Below are 7,379 nucleotides of genomic sequence, written 5' to 3'. Positions count from 1 at the left end.
CCAAGCACATACAAAGATAGCAGCCACGGGTTTTACTTGGTAGACATCGAACCTGATGTCCTTTGGTTACAAGGTTGATGCTTGAAAAGATGAACAATAACCGGTGTTTTAAATGTGATATAGCGATAAATTAATTAATAAATCGATTTGTAATATAGTTTGAAGTTCATACATTGTAGCACCTCACGTGATTTATGAGATGCCCATGCTCTTATTTTGTCTCAACAGAAAAAGTTGTAGGATAGAATGACATTCATACATACATGCGCGTATGTTTTGACAATAACCTAAATACAAATACTAACATAGCTTGTAGCCGTGTACACACTAATCAGATAAACCGTACGTAGCTAAAATATTTAAAAGACAGTACTACTATATAATTTTCTGTCAAAGTTTACGGAATTAAGAAAAATGCACGTGCTTAACACAATAAAACTCAAGCATATTGTTTTTCGTTTAAATGGTGTAAATCTAATACAGATGGAAAATCAGCAATGTTGTATATAAGAAGATTGTATTGGTATTCTGAGTCTCTTTATTTCACATTTGCATGTTGTGTACCTGTAGGTTATATTCTAATTTTGAGTCTCTTTGTTACACAGGTACTTACCATGTACCTATAGTTTATATTGGAATTTGGGAAGCTCTTTGTCACACTCACAGACACACCCATGCTGTAGGCTCATGTTTTTATTGGAATGTGTAGTCTATTTTGTCAAATACATGTTGTATACCCATATTTTATACTGGAATATGTAGTCTTCTTGTTACACATATATATGATGTATACTTACCTGTACATTATATAAAAAAGATAGTCTCTTTGTTACACACGTGCAAAGAAGAAACTCTGCCGTTTAATTATGTCCTTTGAAACTGATTCGCCCAGCTATTCTCTTTCGATATCTGCTGCCAACACTGTCTGAATAAATAAGAACAGTGTTATCTTCCCTTACTTCCAAACAAGCCATACAAAATACTATGTAATTTTGGTTAAAGAAAAGAAATTATCCTTTGTGGGACGTACAGCAAAACAAATGTTCACGGCAATACATATAATTAATTGAAAAGAATGAACTAAAACAAAACGACAAGAGATTTTTATTTGCTACTTACATTTATTTGCATCATATTCTAGTTAGTTTGAGAAATGGATATTGTTCTTTGATATCTCATCTTAGGATACACACATGTATTAAAGCTGTATGACATATCTCTTTTATGATACACACTGATATTAAGGCAGTATAGCACTATATAGTACACGCAAATATCAAGGCAGTGTGGCATCTCTCTTGAAGATAGGTACAACTATCAGGGCACTATAGCACTATATAGTACACGATAATATTAAAGGCAGTGTTGAATCTCTCTTGAGGATACGTACAGATATCAAGGCAGCATGAAATCTATGTTACTAATATGTACCTAACGTTTGTACCTGTATTTTGTTGGCATGCTGTTTGACTGACATTTTATAAAACCGTATTATGTGCCTGATTGTCATAGCAGGGATCGGATAGTGTGCACAAGGGGAAACAGTGGCTAAATTTTTGCAGAGACCTTTTATTTATTATCAACAATAGTGAAAACTAATCGTGTGGGTTGAACTATATCATACAATATACAGCAGTTAAAGTTTGTATTGCAATACATATATGAACCTGAATTACTTTATAGTCAATCAAACAATCATCCGTTCGTTACTCCAAGTTAACAAAATGATTTGTTCTGCATCTTTATTAGCTTATATATATATATATATATACATTATTTAACACGTCTGCAGATCACATATGGGATGTGCTTCGTATTGTCAAACGAAGATGAGTTTCAGCTTTCTGCAGCTTTGATGTGAAATATATGAAACAAAATTTACCTTTTGTTTATCAACGTCGTTCAGTAATTTCATCGACATACATACTCGAATGGCCTCACAGTACATAACGTTTACAAAGATCACCAAGCCAGGATATCTGTATCACTCGATATGAGTTTCTGATTACATTCTTATTGAGGAAGAAGCCAACGCTGTTTCGAAAAACAAAAGAAAAAAGAATTCGATATTTTCGATGACACTTTTTACAACTTACTTTATTACAGTAATAAAATCAAAGGAATAGCTACTTATACCTTTGTGTCAACCCTCTGGTCTATTACTACATACATATTTAACACAGGTAATACAATTGCTTCACGTCTCGTCTTTTTCAAATACATACTTACAGAATGAAGTGAGTGATTATTCTACAATTTAGGTTGACACTTTGTGGAGCAAGTGATTTCGTCTTTCCTACTGAAAATAGCTGTCTGTAGTTTACTGAAAATAACTGTCGGTAGGTAACCTGCATGGGAACATTTTTGTCTCCATACGTATTGTTTTGTCAGTGATTGTTGCTAATTAAGACATTGTAAATATATAATCTGCCTTAGTGGACACATCCTTATAACGGTTACCCGTTCAAAACAAACATTTCGAGGACCCAACCCATGCCACCTCCACTAAGTGTCATGTCTACAGAGGATACATATATAAAGCCAGTGGACTGGTTATTTGGGAGGAGGGATTGATGGGGGCATCATGACCTGCCACATGGGCAGATTTGTCTCCATTGCATCTTACTTCAGGCGCTATCAAATCTACAACGAAGTGTGTGTGTGTGATTTGGATTTTTAGGGTAGCTTATACAATTTTTCAGTCGTATCGCAACAATGTCTGCAGTGTTACAGTTTATATTGATGTCTAGCACTGGGTCATCATGCCGCAGACATGTAGCATGATGTCCAACCCAGTCACATTATCCTGACACCATGCAGACCAGTCCTAACACTAACCTCTTAATGCTGAGCGCCAAGCGAGGCAGCTGTTAGTACCATTTTTATAAGTCTTTGGTATGACTCGGACGGGGATCGAGTATAATATTTCACCTTATATTCAACGGATATTTTGTCACGTTCATCCACTGCTTGTTGTATATAGGTTTCATTCTAAATGTGTCAATGTCACTTCGATAAACACATCCAGATCATACTTTCTTGCATTTGACTAAACAGATGTTGAACAAGAATTTAATTAGGAAACATCTACAACATAATATTTATTATTTCTATTTCCGAAAATGACTTTCTTAAATTCAGCAAGAATAGAAGAGCGACAGAAGGAACCTTTAAACGCATACATACATACATACATACATGCATACATGCATACTTGCATGCGTAAATATGTTAATCTCGTCACCATAGAGACATAGAGTCGGTTTGATTTCTGTACTTAAAGTATTTTTCTTGCCTGAGGCGTAAGGGATTCGAGTGTTTATTACAACGTAATGTATGTTTGTATCTTAATTTACTGTTACCTAAATTCATATTTCAACATTCTATTTCACTATTATATAAATTTACAAAATTTTTATTCGTGATAGACGCCATTTTAAAACTTCTAGTAAATGTGTACTTAATCAGCAACCTTCATTATCCTAGTTTAATTTCTGCCTTGAATCAACTACCCTTCTTTAGCTCATTCAAGGTATTGTTCATAGTTAGCAGTAAAATCATGCTAGTGGCGAAAAGGTGATTACTTTAAATGTCAATTCCAATAATTTTCAATAAGCTCGTTTGAATCAAATTTCAAGGTCATAGTTTTTTATTGCCTGTTATCACGCTCTTCAACATTTTCCACCCAAAGTTTAGCACAGAGACTTCAATCTTAAGTTAATAGCTCTATCGATTTTAACTACATTGCAAGAACATTGTGTCTATCTAATCACCTGAAAGAGAGACATGTATTTACTTTGAAGTCAGATATGTCCATTACTTGCTATTGTTCTGGGTTTTTATTTTTTGGCGTGTTGGTCGGCAGCAAACACAGACTGACATGCTTGAACGAGTCTTAGTTAATGCTGTATTCCAAAATTACAACTGCATCACTTAGTTTGTTCTATCCATATAGACTGTATCCGTATATTTCTAATTATATCACTACCGTCTTTTCCTACCTTTCCATGCATTTAAATCTGCACTCATTGCCGGATAAAGACTATGCTAATATATGTATTGGATATAACTGATTTTCAATTAACTGTTATTGTGGTCTTAAAAATATTGTTTGTCTAATAGTTGACAGATCTGTAAAAATTGATTGCATTTATTGTGCAACCTTCTAAATGAGTAAAGAAAAAGTGTCATCTACCCCACTTCACTCAAACAAAACCAAATAGAATGACACTAATCTTCTTAACAATTGCTCCACAAACTAAAGACAGACATACGCTTTGTCGTCCATATATTCCATTTATTCGTTGAGACATATATTGCCAATATTTTGTGGGTAAAAATGAATGTTCGTTCTAACACAATTTGAATATGAAACTTTGTCAATGCGGTACGCTCAGGCTGCTCTGTTACACTGTTAGCAGTGGACAATGTTTGGCGACATGTCTATTGAAAAATGGTGAGGAAAGAGTTCATCATATAAAATCTGGAAGAAAGGTCGCTATCATGCAATACAGTAAAAATTATTCTCTTGTGCGATACTAGATTTATTACAGGGTAGGAGACGCAAACTCAGAGAAATCTAGGACGTGAATGCCCCTCGACAGCCCTATCAATACCCTGTCGTTGCTCTGTCATACTATATCTTTATACCTGTATCGAAAATAATAATAATAATAATAATAATAATAATAATAATAATTCTTTCTGGTTCTTTACATTCCTTGCCGGGCCAAGAGTGTTCTAAAGCGCCCGCCTTTCTGATCACTGCCATCTCGACGTGGATTCGACTACAGTATCGGGCTCAACTAATGTGCGCATGTGAGAAAACGTTCCAGTAGTTTAGCGTGGGCTTTGTATTCTTTCTCCGCCATATATACTGGCCGCCATTAGGTAAGGAAGAATAAGAATGAATGCACTAATACGCTTATGATAATAAAATACAAATTGATCAGACGTTTTCCTATCTTGAGCGCCATACGAATATACAGTTATATGTTGTCCTGCTCTGTACAGCAATATGGTCATTAAAAACATTAATTTAAGTAATTTTTGGAACGACACTTCGACGATGATTGCATTCTCAGCAACTGTTGAAAACAGAAATATTACAATCATGTTCGGTCTCATAATATCGAGCTATTCAGAGTTTCTTACTCAGCATTGTACATAACGGTTACCAACCTGATCAGGAGCAAATCAAATAGTTGGTGCTTTTGTAGAGACAATTAGACTTTAATCGACCTGCCCAATTATGCACTACGGCAGCTGGGATGATCCAATTGCAGGATTCGAAACCTCATCTTTCGGTCATGAGTTGGATACTAAACAATAATAATCCGCAGCGCATTCTTCCAATAGTTGCATCTTGTAAGATGAAGAGAAGTACAGAAATTTGATATAAACATAACTAAATATTCATCAAGTTTCTATATGCTAAGATGCCGACACTTACTGGGGACTTGATTATCGGTTACAGCTTGAAACATGTTAAGATGCCAACACTAACTGGATATAAAGATACAAAACAAATGACTGAGGGCTACAGCAAGGAATGTGATAAAATGGCAACTCTCATTGAAGAAAAAGAGACAAAAACACACTGGCTTTGACTTGACTAAGGACAACAACATGGAAGGTGCAGATGCCATCTCATGTTCTTTCAACATTGTTATTTCTCAAATTTTTCTTTCTTATCAAACTAGTGTCACAAAGCGGTTTCAAATTGATCGTAAATAAAACAGTATTATTTACAAAATGCAGCCAGTTCTGAAGTTTGTCATATTTACATAGTTGGGTCTTTTCAACGCCTTGAGCACTTTGGTGTTATGAATAGCAAATGATTCAAGTCATTGTACTTAGACCTAAAAGATCCTTCTAATGCGTACACAACGTATCTGCTAAAACAAATCAGCTCAGTAGGAGCCAAGTCAGAGTTTAGATTATCTTTAATTTGAATATTAATTTTGTCCATTTCTCTCCTGTACACGACAATACCACAAAACCATTGTTACAACCATGGCCACTACGGTAAGTCAGTTTAGGTCGACCTTGTCAATGGATTGATGAATAGATGGATGGAAGCATACATTGTCGGACGTATATGTCGATCTGTGGGTAGATGAACGGATATATATGGTGGGTAGTTCTGATTTCATTTGGGAATAAAACATAGCATACGCTGCCTGGATTGGAACTTGTATTCCTAGATAGGGCAATTGTGCTATAAACAATGGTCAGTGCAATCGATATAGCGCACGCCCCCCCCCCCCAACCCCCCCCCCCCCCGAAAGTACATATCATTTATCCCGATTAGGTTTCTTCAAACACTCTGACCGATTGTAGCATGTGGCTGAAAATAAGACACTAATACGAAAGTACCCGTGTTTGTCCTGCTCATCAACATGTTTAAGTCTTTATGCCACCCTTCATCTTAGAAGTCTGCGCACGAATCGTCAGACATTTAGTCACTCTCATACTTTTTAAGTACGGCATGGATTGAAACGATCAACGTATATGGTTTACAATATATTTAATGTATACTGTAATTGTTTGATAAGTTGTCAGTGTAGAATAGTTTTCATGCTAAGGTTTATTGCATCAAATTAAATATCATCAACTCACTAACTGACATATATATCTATCCACTGATATGCCTGTACATCAGTTTATACATCTACTATTTAATCCCTTATTAAGTTATTAGACTTAAATAACAACGTACGAAAACAACAGTGTAAAACTAGGCTCTGGCCTGTGTCCTGCTGAGCTGTTTAAAATTAACAGACAGTCGCGTCTTGCATATTATACATTAGAACGATACTGTATACAAAAGTACACCGGCTTCAACAAAATATAATTACAAGGCAGTTAAAAAGACTAATGCTCTAAATCGGAATGAAAAGAACTATACATTTATCTTTTGACTATTTATAAGGGCCTTGGAATGTTCTAATTAAGGAAAATAATAAATTACACTGGCATTATTTTGATCATGGTCATACCACTCTCAACATAGAGAGCCTTTGACAAAACACCTATAATTTTCTCAAGCAACGAGATATACCAGGTGACGAAACAAAAAGATACCATCGATGTAATGCTAAGAGAATGTTTCACTTGTCAAGAAGGATTATTCCATGTCCGAAACGTCTGAATAAATGCAATCAAAGATAGAAGGAAGAAATAAAGAAAAAGACTGAAATATAGGGATGTATAACAACAGCAAGCCTGTCTTTCTTGCAAATAGATAAATGAGATGGTCCAGATAGACAGACACACAGATAGGCAGGCATACATATATGCAAACATGCAAACAGACATACAGACAGACATATAGACAGAGAAAATCAAAAGAAGGACTGAAGAAGACATTAGAATAA

The sequence above is a fragment of the Sinohyriopsis cumingii genome, unplaced genomic scaffold (assembly GCF_028554795.1).
Source record: "Sinohyriopsis cumingii isolate HCF-2022 unplaced genomic scaffold, ASM2855479v2 utg000036l, whole genome shotgun sequence".
NCBI lineage: Eukaryota > Metazoa > Mollusca > Bivalvia > Unionida > Unionidae > Sinohyriopsis > Sinohyriopsis cumingii.
This window is presented reverse-complemented; position numbering follows the sequence as displayed.